The sequence below is a fragment of the Pteropus medius genome, unplaced genomic scaffold, assembly GCF_902729225.1.
Source record: "Pteropus medius unplaced genomic scaffold, Ma_sr-lr_union100, whole genome shotgun sequence".
Taxonomy (NCBI): domain Eukaryota; kingdom Metazoa; phylum Chordata; class Mammalia; order Chiroptera; family Pteropodidae; genus Pteropus; species Pteropus medius.
In genome coordinates this window covers 13,587,659-13,607,773 of record NW_024340849.1, presented here as the reverse complement: position 1 = coordinate 13,607,773, position 20,115 = coordinate 13,587,659, and the positions used below count along the sequence as shown (strand labels likewise).

General features: G+C 38.7%; 1 protein-coding gene across 4 annotated transcripts in view; it reads left to right on the top strand.

Annotated features, from left to right (window-relative positions):
• The first annotated feature begins 7,217 nt into the window (after window positions 1-7,217).
• Window positions 7,218-20,115, top strand: part of WDR7 (WD repeat domain 7) — a 278,744-nt gene continuing 265,846 nt past the window's right edge. The window contains exon 1 of one of the 4 annotated variants that reach the window (XM_039840991.1): window positions 7,218-7,614. The gene's annotated coding sequence lies outside the window, so the exon portion shown is untranslated. Of the gene's footprint in view, window positions 7,615-7,704; window positions 7,854-20,115 lie in introns of those variants that run through there. The other 3 variants (XM_039840990.1, XM_039840984.1, XM_039840989.1) reach the window with 3 other exon arrangements.

Sequence of the window (20,115 nt, the reverse complement as noted above, 5' to 3'; positions counted from 1 at the left end):
AGTGGAGCTTTGGAGTGCAAATATTTAGGATCACTGTCTCTGTCTACATACCCTCTTCAAGTCTAGCACTCTCTGCTTCATGTGACTACTTCAGGGGATGGAACTCTTGTTTGAGGCTGCCTATGGACCCATCTGCCTAGATGCAGGAGTCTGCCATCTCTTCCTGGGTTTTTACTTCTTTTTTCTACTTAAGGAAACAAGACCTCGGGCACTTTCTTTTTCTTTCACCTCTACAGGGAATCTATTTTTAGTGCAGAAAAAAACCCTCTGACTTCATGTTTTTTTCAAGGTATTTTCGTCTGTACCTGTAATCCCCTCCCCTCAAGGCAGACACTAGAAACTCCGCAGCCAGAGCTGATCCAACCTGCAGTTATGTTTTGTTTGGCTAGACGCGTGTGTGTGCACGCGTGTGTGTGACAACTGCTGCCTAATAGCTTATTTTTACCTGTGTTTGTTTACATACAAATAACTTCTGCGTAATAGCTTATTTTTACCTTACTTCTGAAGTAGAGAACTTAGAAGATTTTATATTATACCAATTTAACTCTGCTTATCAACTGGATAATTTATTTCAGATGACAAGCTCTGTCTTACACTTAAAGTTTCTAGAGGAAAATATGTAATTTATGTATTATAAATATTAAATAGAAAAGAAATCATGCTTCGTAATTTCCAAACCCTTTTTAGCTGTGTGCTCCTGAATTTGAAAATTGAATACCATTTCCAATAGTTGTCCCTAGGTGGTGCAATATCTTTTCAGCCAAAGGGTGTGATTTCCCCTTAGATATCCAGTGTTTCTTAAAATAATGCCATTAAGTCACCAGATGGACCATTTGTCCCACTAATACCATATTCCTTAGTTTTGGACACTGGGCAGTGTCTTGGAGTAGAGAGTTTCCTAGGAAGTTATAGAGTGATCTATCATTGTCATAAATCTTTTTCTCCTAGAATATACTGAAGAAACTTGTGGACAATTCTAAGTCAGTTTGGGGTGTTTCCCAGAAATGTAAAATAGTTTATTCTTCTGAGATTTATTACTGAGGTTCATAAATCATTAAACTGTCTAGAGTTTCTATTAAGAAGGCCAGATATTTAGACAAATATTTCTATCATCTCAGCCTCTGAAATAAAAATCCATATTTTAATTTTTTTAAGGAGTGTGTGTTGGAGGTTGAAATGGACTCTTTGGAATTGAAAAACTGCACATAACTACATATAACTACGTCTTCCCTTAGTCACTTGTAAAGAGAGTTCTCTTTTGCTTGTGGTAGTAAATATTATCTGGCTACAATGTAAAGATAGGGAAGAAATGATAAAACTCTTAATAGAGGCCTTCACTGTATTCAAAGCCCTCTCTCAGGCATGCTCTCCAGTGTGCATACGCATGTGCACATGCGTGCATGCACACACACATCAGTTGATTCTTTTTTTTATTTTTATTTATTTATTTTTTAAATTAAGTTTATTGGGATAACATTGGTTAATACAATTATATAATTTTCAGGTGTACATTATAATTTAACATCTGTATATTCTATTATGTGTTTACCACCCAAAGTCCAGTTTCATTCAGCTACCATATATTTGATCCCCTTTACCCACTTCACCCTCTCCTACCCCCCTATATTTAACCCCCTTTACCCCATCTACCTCCCCTCTCCTCCCTCACCCCCTACCCTCTGGTAACTACTTCATTTGATTCTTGAGTAGCAATATCTGTATACCTTGAATATGTATGAGGGCCAGGCACTGAAGACATTCAGTAAAATTAAAATGTTTGTTAGTGGATTCTGTACAGCGAAGAAGTGGTTATTTATACAATGTTAAAAATGCATTTTCCGGCTAAAATTCAGAATATTAGAATCAAAAAGAAAGGAGGAGGATCAGACCCACTGCAGGTCATAGAAAATACCAATGCACATCACTTCTCACTCTGTGTTGTGCTCACAGAGGATGTATGTGTCTCCCCACCAGACCATGAGCAACTTGACCACAGAACCAGCGATCTGCGTTAGCACATTACCCAACCCTGGATGTTGAATCAATGATGCTTTCTGCCTTGGAGAATTAAATTCAGGACAAGTAAAAGAAAGTACAGTACTATTTCATGGAAAGAGAGGTAAAGTTAAAGTACTCACAACCACTGGCTCCCTCATCCCAGATTACTGTGGAGCAGATGCCAAGCATCGTATAGTTTCATCTGTAAATATTGCACCTGTCCTGTCTAGGAGATAGGGATCCTTTTAAAAAATATAACGAAAATACTATTGTCGCATCTAAAATGTTAACAATGCTTCCTTCATATTACCAATATCCACAATGTTAAAATCTCATGTTTCTACTAATTTGTTTTCTAACTTATTTGAATCAACATCAAAATAAGGTAGATACATTGCATTGGTTGATACTTCTGTCTCTCATCTTTTATTAAAACTACTTAATCTTTATTTCTTTTTTGGAATTTTTTTTTTGAAAGAATTCAAGTGGACAGAATAGGAGGAAGAAAGAAAAAAGAAGGGGAAAAGAGGAAAGGGAGAAGAAGATGGTACAGTAAGAAGGGTACCCCTTGGTAGTCATCGACTGGGGCACTCCCCAAGTGTGCCCCTAACTAACTTCTCCCTGCTCAGGCATGTGCCTCGGGCTACAGTAAGAAGAGGTAACCTCAGCTGGAAAGCTGAAGTGACCCTGAAGAAGCTAATAGCAGGGATAGTGAGCAAACCACTCTCCATGGAGCTGGGAAGGGTTTTTTTTTTTCTGGTAGGGGCATCTAGGTAGTGCACCTTTGTGTTTTCCACAGTCCACTATTTGTAGCACATGGATCCTCTCCTTTCACACAGGTTTAGGGAGCTACTCTTCCAGGGCTCTGGTGGTCCTACCATCATGATAGGAAACAGAAGAGGGAGGTTAGTGGGACAAACTACAGCCCCTGTTGCTGCAGCTGGCGACAGGGCTACAAGCAGCACTCATCACTTCCTTTACTATCCTAATTTCCCCTTGCTGATCTTAGTCGCTTGGTGAGGGGCCCCCGATCCCTCACTTGTGAGGAGCTTGGGGACCTCCAATCTTATCATTATTTTTTAGAAGGCATGAGTATGGAGCAAATAGAGGTATTTCTAGAAAAAGATATCCTGTTACTTAGAAAGAAATGGTTTGATTCAGGGGAAGTCATGAGATAGGAAAAAAAGAGAAGTTTTCAACAGCTGACATTCATGTCATGTGAGAAAGTCCAAAGACTTTCTCAAGTAGTTTTAATCATACAAAACCATGCAAAGAACACTTATTAAACTATTCTTTTGCAACATGATGAACTGTGAGGACTCTCAGTACTAATGTGAAGCCCCCAACCATGACATGACTTTTAGGGGAATGAGTCCACTAAGGAATGGACAGAATTAGCAAAGTACTGGGCACTGTGAGGAAACACCAAACCACAGATTTACACTTCAGGTGAGGAAAAAAATAACAGCACGCATGAAACAATCCAAAAATGGTGTCAACAGCGAGGTTACCGTTAGACCACTGGGCAGCGTGATAATCTCCCTTTTTTGAAGTTTGTAAAATGGAGAGACAATTCTCCTTGTCTTTGGAGAATTAACTTAGAATTTAGGAAGTTTAGGAAGTATTAGTGTGTTGTAGGGTAATTGCTACTAAATTCTAAAGACAGAATAATACTTAACTTTCTTTAATGCCTATAGCATTAAAATGTACCATATTGAAATTCCTGACCCTTACCCCATGGGTTCCATTTATGAGTCTATTCGGGTAACAACTATACATTTTTAGTTAAAACGACGATGATAACTTGTCTCCTTGCCTGTCTTTCTCACCTAATTTATATGATGCATTTCTGCCAGACTAATATCTGTGGCTGACACACCCTATGGTGACCACCCAATGAGTCACACTCTATATAATCCTCTCTCCTTGAGTGCAGGTGAAACCTGTGACCGCTTCAAACCAAGAGAATATGGCAAAGGTGACAGGATGTCATTCCCTTGGTAAATTTACTATCTATAGCTTTATCTATATTGTCTATATCTATAGCTATATGATTCCAGCTTTCTTGTGCTCACTGCAGCGATTCTTTGCTGGCTTTGAAGAAGTAAGCTGCCATGTTGTGAGAGGACCTTTGGTAAAGCCCAAGTAGCAAAAAGCCGTGGGTGGCCCTGTAGGACCTGGGGCCCAAGCCCATACATAGTCGTACAGCCACAGAAAATGAATGAGCCTGAATGAGTTTGGAGTCAGAGGCTTTCCCAGTCAAGCCCCCAGAGGAGAACGCATCTGGCTGACACTTCAGCTATAGCCCATGTGAGCACGAGCACACAACCCAGTTAGGCTGGGCCTGAGCTCCTGTCCCCTGGAAACTGAGGCAATAAATGCATGTTGTTTTAAGCCACTGAATGTGTGGTAATTTGTTATACAGCAATAAAAACAAACACAATGCTGTTAGGAAAAGCACCACTCTGTGTATTGGTTGAGAGTCTTCAATGGCTTTTCATTGCATTTGGAATAAAGTCCAAAAAGCTTATAAGGACATTGAAGCTTATAAGGACATCCTCTTGTTATCTGACCTTATTCAGTTTTTCCCAGGATACTTTCCATTACTAGATCTAGACCCAATCTGATAAAGACCGTGTCAAACTAAAAGGGAGCCCCAGGGCAAAGACTGCCTGTTGAGGGAGTCTCAGTGCGCAGCAGAAATAGCTTAGTCCCAATACTATAATCTCCCATTATATCTACGTCGTGTCCCCTGAACGTCCCCCCCAATTCAGCTTTCTGCTTATTGTACATACCCATGTTTTCACATTTTAATGCTAGCAACAAATTTATTTTCCTTTCCCAATTCTTCTTATTCCAAATCCTACCCATTTTTCTAAAATCAAATGCGATAGCCTTCCTTACCCCAAGCCAGAAGTAATTCATCCATTTTCTCCATTATTTCTTATGTTGTATATTTTTCATACTGCACTGTATTATAACCATAAATCTTGGTAGACAGTTGTCATTCTTTTAAGGTGCCCAACATCCAACAGACTTTTCAATGTTTAGGGAATTCCCTATTTTGTAAGTCTTGGTGGGAAGCAGAGCGTGCCTTCCTCTACAGAAGCTAAACATGCCAAATCCTCACTTTCTCAGCTTCACTTTCAGTTAAGGTTCAATAAATATACGTTGAAATGAATTTATCATTTAAATCTTTTAAGATATTTGTATAATTCTTCCAGAGGAGAGGAATAAATAATTTATTCAAATAAATATACTCAGGATCATCTTACTGAAGATGATCATTTTACTGATTATCTTATAAATTTAATTTTTCTGGAAGGCTATACATGTAAAAAAAAATATATATATGTATAAAAATGTTTAAATTTTCTGAACCAGAAGCATTTTATTCACTAATATTTGAATATTTATTTTAGTCCTGTGACTCAGATTACACACACATATATAGACCCTGGAAATAAATTTTGTAAACTTGGTAGAGAGTGCCCAGATTGTTAATAGTCTGAAAGCTTCTCCTTAATATTCCTGTTAACCTTTGTATTCCTAGAAAGGTATTTGAAGAATAGTAAATGTTCAATTAATAATATCTGCTCAATACAAGAATCAGCTTTATCTGGAAAAAAAACATAGATTTCATTTACAAGCCAAAAAAGCTTTAATGTAACATAAGATTCTCTTGTGGTAACCACTCTGTGTTCCTATACCTCCAAAAATTTCTTATAAATTGTAAAGGGGATTATGCACTCAACATCTTAAATGTATTCATCATCACACCACATGGACTGGGTATATTGAACCCAGCAAGCCAAGGAATTAATTTCTTCTATTTAACATCATTTCTCTGCTCCTCCTTCCAGCTCCAACTCATGTGATTGCAAGGCAGTTTTTTAAAAGTAAAAAGAAATCATAGAATTTCAATTTGCAGTATAAGACAATTTCAGAATTATTGATTTTCAAGTGTTCTATTGACTTCAGTGGTCAATATTATTTAGTTTTTCTCATTATGATGGCAAGCAGAGCTGGTCTCTACAAATGAACAGAAACACCTAAAAGTCTAAAGGATGCTAAATGGCCTAGTGAAAGAAAAGGGGGTATGCCACCCAGAACCCTGATGGCTGTGTGATGTGTTGCTGAGGAGGACTTCGAAGCTGGGGAGAAGGAAAGTGAAAAGTTTACCATTTGCAGGAATAAGAAATGTTGCCTTTCAATAATTGTTGAATAATAAATTGAAGCCTTTTGCCCAAACCAACACTTACCTCTCTTTTGGCAAATTGGCAAGGACATTACCCTGTCTGAAGTAGTTGCTTTTGCCCTGTTCTAATGCCCTAATCCCTTGCTTCAGGCCTGTCCAATAATATTTTGCTACTCGAGGTGTGGTCCAAGGACCAGCATTAATCGGCATTGCCTGGAAACTTGTTAGAAATGGAGACTCTTAAACCCCACTCCAGCCCTACTTGAATCAGAAACATCACTGTGACAAGCTCCCCAGGTAATTCAAATACACAGTACCTTTGGGGACTACTATAGACGTCTTACTTGTCCTGTGCATCCATTAGTGAGATTATAAAGGAAAAACAAAGCCATAGAATGGAAATCTTTTCTATCTTTTTAAAACAGAACTGATCATTGGCTACCAGAATGGCACCAGTTTTCCCTTGGCCACCATCCATTCATCCATTCAACACATATTTCGGAGGAAGATAGGCAAACATAATAAGTAATTAACATTTGTTGAATTCGTTTCATCCCTGAAGTTATTGTGCCTATTTTGTATACGGGAAAACTGAAAATGAAAAGAAGCAACATGTCCCAGATGACACGAACAACGTGCAGTGGATAAACCAGGACAGAATACACGCCTCTGTGAATGCAGAGCTCACGCTCCACCACTCTTTGCCGCCCACACGTAGGCTGTATATTCATTCTCCCTCTGCAGGAATGTTGCACAAGGTCAAACTTCCCCTAGTCGAGTAGCAGAGCTCTTCCTCTGACCCTCTGTGTGGTGGGCAACAGCTAAATTTGGAGGTCACAGGGAAACAGTAACCAATTCTAGAGCTAACACTTTCCATGCGCTTGACTGAGTTACCGGGCAGAAGAATAACCTTGCAACATCCTGGCCACAAGGAACAAACACCTAGACTTGCCACTTCATGCTTTCTTCCATCTTGGTCCTCCCAGCCTGGGCATTAGAGGCGAGAAGAGAGCCTAGACCACACTTCCCATAACCAAAATGGCAGCCGTGCACTCCTTGCCCACAGTTGACCACCGTCGTTCCATCTCCATGGTGCCGGCCTAGGCCAGGCGTGTATGGAAACGTTGAGCATTTCTCTCCCCTTCATTTTTTGCGACAGTTGCAGCGAAAGTCACGGCAGTTGAGGCTGGTGTCAGCTGATTTACTGCAACGGCGGCGGCGGCGGCGGCAGTAGCGGCATCCTGCAGCCCCGGTGGAGAGACGGCAGCCGGGCTGGGGTTGTGGTCCCAAAGGTTTTCCCACCCGGATTTTCGCACCCCACATTCTTCTTAGATACGTCCTTGTCTTGTGCTCCCTTGCTGGTGCGTCCGCTCATGGTCCGACAGACAACATCACGGCACGAGATGAAGCTGTGACAGGTAGGGGGCTTTCGAGCTTCCCCAGGGGCATCTTTGACGCGAACGTGCGGGCGACGTGGAGGTCAGCGGGGCCGGAGGTCAAGGGTTACAGCCCCCTCCCTCCGTTGGCGGTGCCAGCTGTCAGATCTCTGCTGCTGGAACCTCTGCTCTGTGCTGCGCCTGCCAGGTTCAGGCCCTCAGCTAGGCGCCTTTGCTCGGAGCGTGGGTCCTGACAGGGGTCTTTGGGGCTCCTTGGCCTGGTAAGTGACATTTACTTCTGGTGACACTTGCTTTGGTCTTGAGATAGGACTGCCCTGCTCTCAGTGGCAATCTAAACGGGGTGAGGTGGTTGCGATGATGGGTGGGTACTTATTGACTGTTTTCGGGTAATGTACTTGCTTTTGGGGTACGCACGGTCTCTCTTTACCTGTTGGTACTTCGCTTGCCTAAGGTATTGAGACGTCTGTTAGTTTCATCTTTGAATGTCATCTGCTCATTCTTATCACTTTGCTCTAGAACTTGCTCTAAGAGATTACCTGCTACTCCCTCTGCTTACTAATGGAACCCAGCGTTCTGAAACGATATGGTTGGAGTCAGCGCTACCCTGCCATTTATTCAAAACTTGGCGTTTTACCTTTTGATTCACTTGCTATGTCTTTTTCTAAGGTGCTAGGGAGAATTTGCTGATTCTTATAGTTTGAAATAATGGCAGCTACAGTTGCATCGCAGACTGCATTGGTATTGTTGATGCTGTTGATTTTAGGATTCAGTGAGAACTACAGCTTATTTTCACAGTAACATTTGCCAGGAGCTAAGAAAGACAAGCTATGACTCTTTCAGATGTTTATTGCATAGGACTTTGACAAGATGGCAAGAATCACCTGTTGTGTGAGAAATTGAGTTTTGGAAATGTTACACACAGATTTTCTTGCTTTATAAGCAACTTATGACAGGTTGGAGTAGAGGGCAGTTTAAAAGTGAAAATAATGTGTTGAAATGTCTCTAGTATGAAAAATCAAACACTGCCTTGATTTCATCCAAAATAACAAGTCATAGTTATTTTAAATTGGGAAAATGAAACAATATAAATAGATGGTAAATGTCTTGTTAACTTCAGTTAGAGATCATGGTAGAGAAATTAATTTATAAATAAATAGTAAATCCCTTGTTAACTTCAATTAGAAATGATGGTAGAGAAATTCATTTGTTTAAATGTCTATATTTAAAGTGCTCCAGAGTCCAACTTAACAGCAAGAGTATACACTTTATTATTTCTTATTGCCATCTGTAGCTAAATTTTAAAAGATCTCAATAATTAGATAAATCAAAGGGCCTTGTTAAAGTATTACTGTGGGAACTTAAATTTTGCAGTAGTGAGCCATATATCTTATACAATTTACTTTTATTTTTATCTTGGATATAAGTTCTTTTTTAAAGTGAAGGAAGTGGGATGGTTTATCTATGTAACAGGCTTAACACTGAAAACTTTAAAAGTAACGAGCTGGTTTTGTGCCTGTGTCATGAGAAGGATAGGATGTCATTTAGCCTTAGTGGTGTGCTCTGTGTAAGGTGTCTGAGTTCTTAAAGTTTGTTTCGATCTCAGGTGCAGAGAATCGAGTTCATCTTTCTCAATTCAGTGATCATAATTGGGCTGTTCAAGGTGGACCTCCTATTTTTTTTTCATTCATTGTCTTTTATTTCCAATTTCCACTCCATTCTCTTGCCCATAAACACATCAGCAACCATTCTAACATGTTATTAAATGTATATTGTTTTGTGTGCCCACATTTTTAATTTATAGAGATATCATGCTATATGTCTCATTAAAAAATTTCCTCTCCTTACTGTGTTTTAAAGATCTATTTGTGTATCTACTGTTTCTAACTGCTGCAGAGTATTTCAGAATGTATATCTACTACATTTTATATCTACTCTCCTATTTGTGGATGCCCACATGCCTTCATTTTCCTACCGCTATTGACAATATACTATGATAAACATACCTTTTTGATCTCTATGGTGCTTTCTTTGAGATTTATATCCAGGAATGTGATTTCTGGATCATAGGGTATTCATATACATATTTTATTGAAGGACTGCCAGATTGTGTTACAAAACAAGCTGCAATGGTCTATACTTCTGCGGGCAGTTCACGAGACTTTCTATATCCTTATATCCCCACGAGACTGGTAGATAAAGTAAAAACTCATTTTAAATTACATTTCACTATATCTAATGAGACGGAGCATTTCTTCATGTGCATTTTACCAGGTTTTCTCTTTTGTAAAATCGCCTGTTTATTTCCTCCCCTATTTTTAGTTTGAGGTTTCAGTCCTTTTCTTGTTGATCTGCACAAGTTCCTGGTTTTTCCTAGATATTAGTTCTTTAAATTTTACAAGTACGTCTGTTCCTATTCTGTCATTTATAACTTTTTTCATGATGTTCTTCATTGAACAGAAATCTTCAATTGTAACATAAATTAAATTAAAAAATTTTTTTGCCTTTATGTTTTGTGTTTTGAGGGTTTTGTTTAAGAAGTCTTTTCCCAGCTCTTTGCACAAAGTTACTCTGCTGTCGTATGTACTAACTTCATAGTTTTCCTTTAAATTTATAGGTTGATACATCTGTTTTTTTACAGTCAATGCTCTGTGAAATGATGTTTTGGTCAATAGAATGTGTATACAATGGCAGTCCCATAAGATTATAATATAGCTGAAAAATTCCTATTGCCTAATGATATCAGAGCTGTCATACAGTCATAGCGCAGGGCATTACATAAATGCTTACCATCGTGTTAAAATTGCCTACAGTGTTCAGTGCAATACATGTATAGGTTTGTAGCCTAGGAGTTGTAGGGGAACAGAATTTATCACCCCAAAATATGTCTGTTTGGCATAAGGATTATCTTAGGCTGGGTAAATTTAAGAAACAGACACAGAAGTTCTGAAAACCAAGTAGAAGTTATCCATTGTAAAGATTTCTTCATTTGTAAGGGTTTCTCTCTTGCCGGAAGAGGGGCATGACCTTATTTCAAGAAATTCTTTATCAGTTCATAAGACAAACTTACTATTGTTTTCCTGGTAACCTCCCATAACTGACTCCCCACCCTCAACATCTTTTCTGCTGAAGATGGTACTTAAGGTGGTGGCTTCAGCCATTTTGGCCAGTTACTCAGTTTTCATGGGTCTCTTCTGTGTATACAGGAGGTATATATGTTATTAAACTTTTGTTTTTCTCCTGCTAATCTGTCATTTATTACAGGGATGTCTCAGCCAAGGATAGAGGGAAATTATTTTTCTTCCCTTACAGAGCAATAGGCCATACCATATAGCCTAGATGTGTAGTAGACTATACCACCTAGGTTTGTGCACTCTGCGATGTTCCTACAAAGATGACCCAAAATTGGATCTTTGGCACCAATTCAACACCAACAAGAATCCCCGATTTGGGGCGCAGTGAAAAAGGAAACTGTATTCAGTGCAGATTGTGATATAGCATGGCTGTGGAACATCTCAATAGTGACGCAGCATGGCTGTGGAGCATGGCTGTGGAGCAGCCCTAGGGTGAGCCAGCCCTGGGGTGAGCCAGCTCTGCTCTGCCCCACTTGCTCTGCCCCACCCCAGCAAGACTTCTTTGGTGTTTCAGTTTTGGCTGTGGGAAGTCTTCAGTCTTTGGTGGAAAGGGAAAGTGCACTCTCCCAGCCAGCGGGAGCTGTCATATACAGAGAGAAGTCCCCAAGCCTGGTCCCTGATTGGTCCATCCTTATGCAAATGAGGACTCCTAGTTCTCGCAGCTTGGTTGGTCCAAAAAGCACTGTCCTGATTGGTCAGAATGGAGCTGCTCTGATTGGTCAGTAAAGATGCCAATGGGGGAGTATAGCTGCACAGCTCTGATTCAATGGGAAAAACCTCAGTTCTATTGGTTGAAATGCAATTCCAGGAACTCATTTAGAAGGGCTGGCTCAGAAGGTAGGTCACATGGTGTAAGCAAGCAGTTCAGTGCTGGCTTTTCCCTAAAACATAGCTTCTGTGAGAGGACTCTGTTTAGAAACGTCTACTGAACTCTATTATTTTTAATTTGAGCCCAGTGAGCCACTAGGCAGGAGCACTTCTTGGTAGGTATCTTCTTTCTCATGGTGCACAGGATGCATTCTCAGAACATATCCCTATTATTTAGCAATGCATGACTGTTATATGTCACAAGGTAGAGATCCAGTTTATTTTCCATATAATGTGCCAGTTTTTCCAGCGTCCTTCTCTCCTTTCCCCATAGATCAGTGGTGCCATATTTATTGTATATTAAGTTCTCTTATATACCCTGAACACTGTATCCTGTTCCTTTGGTTTGTTTGCTCTTGCTCTAATACCATGCTGTTTTAGTACTATGGCTTTGTATTTTTTTCCCCTACATGAATAAGTCTTCCTATTTATTTTGTTTTAGCTTTATTTTGAAATAATTATAGATTCACAGGAAGTTTCAGAAATAATACAGAGAAGTCTGGTTTCCCCCAATGGTTACATTTTATACAACTTCACCCAATTTCCCGTAATGATTACATTTTATACCACTATAGTACAATAGCAGAACCAAGAAACTGACATTGATACAATGCCTGTATATAATTTTGTGCCATTTTGTTACCCGTGTATCCTTGTAACCACCACTGCAATCAAGATAAAGAACTATTCCATCGCCATAAAGATTTCCTTCCTGCTGCCTGCTTCTGGTCACATCCATCTCCCTTGTTCCTACTATCCCTAACATCTGGTCATCAATCAATTTTCCATCTCTATAATTTTATCATTACAAGAATGCTATGTAAATGCAGTTGTACAACATGTGACTTTTTGAGATTCAGATTCATCCAAATTATTGGACAAGACAATTTTTGAGATTCATTCAAATTGTTGCATATTTTGAGTACATATTCCATGCTATATATTTACCACAGTTTGTTTAACCATTCACCTGGACATAGGGGCTATTTCCAGCTTTGGGCTATTACGAATAAAGCTGCTACAAACATTCTTGTAAATTTTTTTGTAGATATAAATTTTCACATTTTCTGGGATAAATGCCTAAGAATGTGATTGCTGGGTGGTATGGTAAGTGTATACTTAGTTCTTGGAGAAGATGCCAAACTGTTTTTCAGAGTGGCTGTACCATTTTACATTTCCACCAGCAGTGAATGAAAGATTTGAGTTTCTTTGTATACTTATCAGCATTTAGTATTATCACTATTAAAAAAAAACTTTAGCTATCCTAATAGGTGTGTAGTGATATCAAATTGTGGTTATAATTTGCATTTCCCAAATGGCTATAAATATTGGTAGAGCAAGCTCTCTATTCTTTGCCCATTTTCAAAGTTGGCTTAGCTATTTGTGAATTTTTATTCTTTTCTGTGTATGTTAAAGCTAGAGTTTCTGAAAACAACAGAACTAGACTTTTGATCGAGGACACACTGAATTTATAGATTTAGGGAGAATTGACATTATTAGGTCATCCTATCCAAGAGCATGGATGGTCTTCCACTTACGACTAAGCAGAAAGAAATTTCTCGTAGTTTAAAAAAAATATTCTGAATAGATACTGTTTTAAAGTAGATTATTGCTGCTAGAAGAAAATGCTACTGATTTTAATAATATGTTGTTTTTTTGCGTTCTACTAGAGAAAGATCAAAATTCATAATATAAGTCTTGAAATAATTTTAGCACTTGTAGAGTTAGGCATGGGACTAGGTAGTGCTTTTATTCCTGGATTTATCTGTTACATTTCTCTGTTAACACTCTATTTATTGGGACAGATCAACTTGATGATTAGAGTATGGGGTCAGTGAGGTTTGTAAGTTCTGTTCCTATTTTGTCTATTTCATTGTTGCACTTAATAAAGAGTTAGTAACCTTACATATATGCATGCCATTGATTATAGGCAGAACCAGCTTATGTGTGGCTTAGTGAAATCCTGTCATCAATAAGTGTATACCTAATGTTCCTACTTACAGTTAACTATGATAGTGATGTTCACTTAGAAATCGAACTTCAGGCATGTGGTTCGTCTTGATCTTTATCTGACACTTAAAGCTACTTGTGGATTAGAGCACATAGATTTTGTTGGAAGGATAAGTCCTATATCATGAGTGCATTCAGAAAGTCCTTGTCCAAGTTGAATTTTTCTTTCTTTCCTATTAAAGAATATATACATTATATTCATAAAATATTATTTCGTGTAAAATTAGACATCTTTTCCAAAATGTGTTGGTGATGTTAAATGAAAATGTAGGGTTTTTTTGGATGACGATTGCTTGGGTTAGTGGGAGCCATAAGATGATGGATCAGTAAAATGTTTTGGCACTGGTGAGTTCAGGGCAGAGAAAATTTCTAAAGTGCTGAGGCTCTTTTTTAGAATCGAAAATTGCTGGAAATACATGATTTTTTAACCACTATCTTTCATTCGGCTTAGCACTTGTAATTTATGAACTTTCAAGCTCCTTCAAAATATTTTACCAGTGTTTAGCACATATATATCTCTCTCTGAATGTCAGTAGCTAATATACACGTCAATGATAATAGGTTGGTAGAGTGTGCCAGTTACCTTCTGTTTTCATGTACAAGTTTTCTATTTGGCTGTTCTTCAAGGGCTCTCTCTTTTTTTTTTTTCCTAAATGTTTCAAATACAAACAAAGACCACCACTAGTGGAAGTAAAAAGTTCACACTAATAAAATATCCCTATACTTAGTTTAAGAAACAGTTTTGTGATTCATTAACAGGCTCACTTTAGTGAATCTAGCAGCGATTAAAGTAAACCATGTCAGCTGATTTGCTTCCTAAGTTCTAAGGTCTGTCTTGCTGTGTATGTGTCACAGATAGAATAAAAGAGGCTGAAATGGAGGCAAAACCTTTAGCTGGGGAGAAACAATTAGTACGTTAATAGGGATTTGATTAAAATCAAGGTATATTTTAATTTGCTGATGAGTTTCTTAAACTGAGGCAAACATACTGCATTCATTACTTTGTTCATTTATTCAACAAATATTTGGGTACTTTTTATGTGGCAGAAATTCTAGGCCCTGAGAAAACAATATAGAACAAAACAAACATAAATCATCACCTTCATGAAGCTTATGTTATAGTGGGAGAGAGAAACGAGAAATAAATAAGTAAAATGTTTGGTACATTAAATGATTTTTAGTGCTCTGGAGAAATATAATAAAACACTGTTGGGATGGTGGATTTTGCGGTTTATGATGGTTAGGAAAGGCCTCATTAGGAAGATGACATTTTAGCTGAGATCTGAAAGGGGCGAGGGAGTGTGCCTTGAAGAAGTCTGGGGGACACTGTTCTGAAATGAAACCCTGACTGGTGTTTTTGAAGAAAACCAGGAATCAGAGCAGATGGAGAAGGGTAAGCAAGGAACAACAGCAGTCTTGTTCATGTAAGTTAGACGGTTGTATAGAGTTTGGCTTTTATTCTGAATGGGACAGGAAGCCACAGGAAGTTGCTGAGTAGACGTGTGACATGGTGTGATTTTTTTTTTAAATAGCATCGTTCTTCATGCTATGTTGAGACTGTAAGGGGACGAGGATGGAAACAGGGAGCACAGTTAGGAGACTGTTGGGACATCCCTGGTGGGAGATGCTGGTGATCTGGAAGGGGTGCTTTCAGTGAAGGTGTTGAGGAGCTGTGTTCTGGATATACTTTGAAGGTCCAGCCAGTAGAGTGACCTGATGGATTGGGATGTGGAACGTATGTGTGAGGGAAAAGTCAAAGATCGTTCTAGGATTTTGGCCTGTGAAGCTATAAAGATGGACTCGTCATTGCTTGGGGTGGGGAATACTGTGGGGAGAGGCAGGTCTGGAGAACAAGACCAGGGACTCCCTTCTGAACATGTCAAGTTCGAAAAGTTTGTTAGCTATCCCGATGGAGATGTTGAATAGGAAGTTGGACGTGTGAGTTTGGAGTTCAGAAGAGACCCCCACGCCATAAACTGGGGAATTGTTGAGATATATGTTGACATCTATAGATGGTATTTAAAGCTCTGGGACTGGGTGAGATCACTGAGGGAGCAGGAAGGGGATGGTGTTGCCAGAGAAGAAAAGTCTAACATTTAATGGTCAAAAAATAGAAAAAACAGACTAAAGCCAGAGAGGCGGCAGGAAAATGTGAAGACTTAGAGGCCAAGTGAAGAAGTGTTTTGAGGAAAAGGAAGAGGTAATAAGAACTATGCCATATGCTGCTAATAGGTCAGGAAAGATGAGGGCAATGGGGAGATCATTGGTCACCTTGTCAGGAGCAGTTTTTGACAGGCAGAACATTTTTCTGTAGTCTGTGTACAAGGAGGGGAATGTTTCAAATGAGAACATTCTGATTTGGAAAGAGGTTACATATCTCCTCAAGGTTAACAGCTAGTAAATGGGGAAGCTGGGATCTTTCCTAGTTAGTGTGATTCTCAAATCTTCACACTTAGCCAGCACACTTTAATGAACCCCAGAATATTGTGACGATTCAACTTCTAGTTTGGGAAAACATGTTTGTTTCTTCTGGGTAGTTTAATTTCTGAACAATGAGAAACTTCAGTGCTCAGATTAGAATTTTAATGGCAATGTGAAAGGAAGAAGCAGGAATGATTGGAGAGGTAGGTGAGAACAGAGGTGGGTGTGGGATAAAATTGAAGTTGGTTCTACCAAATGGGATCTGTTTTTCCCTAAAATGCAGGGGCTTAGTGGCTGTAGTTTTCTTTTAACTTAAGCAGTAACTCTTAAAACTGAGGCAAGTCGGTGACGGATAGAGCATAAATAGAAGAGCTCAGGCATCTTAATGGCAGCTGCAGAAATCTTAAGCACAATTCATATGCCTCAAAAATCTACGAATCATTTTAAAAATTGTGATTTATTTTCGACCAGATAGCTCTACAGTTCTTCAAAACCTGACTTTCATGTGCTCAGAGCTGTTTTAGCAATAAGAAATAAGTGTAGTCTTCAGTTGCCATCTGCTTCTTCCACATGTCCTTTTGAAACTGAATACTGGAACTTCCTTTTACAGAGCAGTCCTAAAATGTCAGGTTCATCGGGAGTAGGTTTCTTGCCACTCAAATATGAAAGTATAATCCTGTCAATTTAGTGACAAGTTTCGTGTTCAGAAGGTTGTGTTCTTCACGACTTTTTCCTTCTAGAAATCCTTTGTTCTGAGGAAGCAGCTCAGTAATTTCTTAAAGATGTTTCATGACCTAGCTGTCTCATGGCATTGTAACAAACAGTCTTCACGATCTGATTTAGTTTTTTCCAAGTCTTCGATAAAATGGTAGCAAAAGCACAAGCACAAAGAAAATTCGTAATCTTAATGATTACTTCCTTCATCACATCAGACAGTGAATTTGACTTGAACATACTCTTATGGCAGATGATGTTGGAATGTTGTCTGAGAATTTTAATAAACCTTTAAAAACTTTTCTTCCCTCTTTCATTGCAACTGTGGCAAGTACATTTAGCTATTTGTGTGTAGCCCCTGCTTCTCATATTCCCCATTGGTGGATGGGTAGTGTAGGCCTACTCTTTTTCATACATGGCTATTCTCATGAGAGAAAATTTGAGTTTGTTTTTGTCTGCAAGTCTCAGGAGGCCTGCCTGCGGCACTGGAAGTACATAGACCAGGACAATATTGGTTCTCCTGTGAAAATGCCTGTGTGCTGGATAGAAACCTGTCTTGCTTTTGCATTTAAGAGTTAGAAAAGCAATGTAGAGAAATTAACATTGATCTAATACTAGATTTTTCATGTATAATCTTTTCTAGCTTTTAGAAATCACATAGGATTCAAATATCACATGTGATATTGTAGAATAGGAAAGTCTTATCAGAGTATCACTCCATAGGTTATTGATAGTTTTAAAGGGCAAAAAATTTAATTTTTTAAATTAACAAATTTTTCCATAATAATTAGGGAGAATCACAAAGGGAAAAGTAAATTTCATCTTAAGCTTTTATTGAAAGAAGAATCAAATGAAGAAAATATTCCAAATCTAATGAAAAACAGGGATGAAAGATCTTTCTTTGTCTGTTGAATTTTTCTTTGGGTTTTCTAGACCTTCATATATCTAGGCATAAGAAAGGTGAAAAACTAGGAAGAAGATAATTTGGAGAGTTTGCTGTACCAAAAACCAAAGAGAGAGGGTTGAAGATTAGCAAATGATCAGCCATGTCAAAATAGCAGCTCTAGAAGACTGTAAGGATTGAATAAGATGGTTGGATATAGAAAGAATAGATAGCAACAATCTGCTAATTGCAAAGCATCCTCTCCTCACCTCTCTTGTAAGGCATCCTTTCTCTCTGCAATATTGGAGAGTTCCGCCTTGGAGTATCATATTGGAGAAGTTGTTGACCACTTCAGGTAGAGGGAGATTTGAATGTCCTTAGATTAGGTCTGTATGAGGATAGAGACCAGAATACATGAGGCCTTTTGTAATAAAGATATAGAAATAGTGAGTTCAAGACCACAGGGTTCTAAACGTTGATTGTAATTAGAATGACTGGGAGAGAAGGGGAGAGGAGGAGAATAGGACAGAGGCTGAGAGAGACAGAGAGAGGGAGCTATCGCAGATTCACAAGCAGGAGCCAGTAACAAGTGAAGGTGTTTTGGACAAAAATGAGATACGGACATGTTTAAAGGACAAAGGCTAATTTAGTAGAAAGACATTAAAATGATAGACAGTGAGAGGATAATTAAAAGAGTAAGAATCCTTTAAAGAGTTCAGGAGGAGTTAAATTTAGCAAAAAAGAGGAGTTAGTTCTTTCTTGGAAATATCTTGCTTGCCACACAGTGAGAGCTTAATAAATGCTAGTTGTTGTTCTGTGTTTATTCCTTCAGTAAATACATGTTGGCCACTAGTAAAAGTCAATAATTATTTTAGGTGCTGGTAAACCACCTCAAAACCCAGTAGAATGTAGTTTGCTTGATAATGAATAAATAATGGTGATGGGCGTACTTAGATGATCTATCTGGTTTTACCCTTGAGGAACAGGTTTTAGTGGAACAGATGACTTTCTAAGCAAATAACTACCCACAAAACGATGAGTGTGATGCACCAGTATATAGAAAATGTAGTGAAAATGTGGTTGCAGGAGTAGTGAGTCATGGGGTTTGGGACAGGGCACTCAGAGCAGAGAGGAACTAGCATTTGAAAAGATTATAGGTTAAAGATTCTTGTTAAACGTTTTCTTAAAAACTTCATGTTGTGTTATGGTGAATCAGGACCATTTTATTCCTTTATTTATTAAACTGTCTTTTTGAATACAGTGAAATACCCAAAGGTAGGGGAAAACCTTAAGACCAAAGGATTTCCCCTGAGAATTAGGATTCCTGCTCAATCCAGTCTCATAGTCATCATTACTGGTTTTTGTTGTTGTTTTGGGGATTTGGTATTACAGAATTATTCTGGCAGTTCTATGTGATTCCCTGCACCTCTTGCTTGGTTAATTCCTATGTATGTATAGATGTGTGTATACATGCATATATAAGATAGATACATATCTATGTCTATTTATCTATCAATAGGTAGGTAGGTAGATAGATAGATAGATAGATCCCCCTTTTAAAATCCAAAATGGAAGCGTATTTTACATACTGTATTGGTGTATTGCACCTTTCTCTCCCACTGGAGATTATTTTGTATCATACTGCAGTGTTCCATTGTAAAGCTCTGTCATGATTTATTTAACTAATCCCTGATTGATGAACATAAAGTTCTTTCCATGTACACTTTAGGAATTAGAGAGATTTCCAAACATAAAAATAGAAGGAAAAATGTAATGAACACTCTTGTACTAAAAAGAGCTTCAGCACTTACTTTTACAGTTTGGGTTCCCTGGTGAGCAGACTCTGAGAGGGAGATTCGCATTCAGGTTAATTAGGAAGTGCTCTTAGTATAGACAGCCAGGGAAGGGAAGGGCAGGTTTGACCAGAAAGAGAAGTTGGGCTGTGATAAGTCTCAGTGGAATCTCAGCTGACCCGGGGGAGTTCTGAGGATGGAATGATCCTTCAGAGCTTATCCTGAATTGATAAGGCTTTTATATCCTCAGATTGATTAGTCATTGGATGTGGGCTGTCCCACTGGCAGGCAGCAAGAGCTTGGACAAGGCATCTACCTTTGGCTGGGGCTGAGGACCCAGCGCTCTCAGCAGCTGGGCAATAAGTCCTTTTTTCCTGAGGAGGATCTGGACACATACCATTCATCACCCTGATCTTGTTTTATCTTCATCCCTTCCAATACCTCTTACCTACATTCCCCCAAGTGCCACTGAGCCCAGACATCATACCATTTTATCCATCTATACTATACTTCTATTTTCCTCTGAATGATATGTTTTAGTAAAATCTTGATAAACCAGACTAAGTGGAAAATGAAGTTTTCTGGTAAGTGAAGACAATATGTAATGGTGAAGAGTATTTATTTCATTAGAAACCAGGAGGGCTATGTGTGCCTCTGAGCTCTGAGATCAGTTTGCAGTGTGATCTTGAGAGAGTTTCTGATG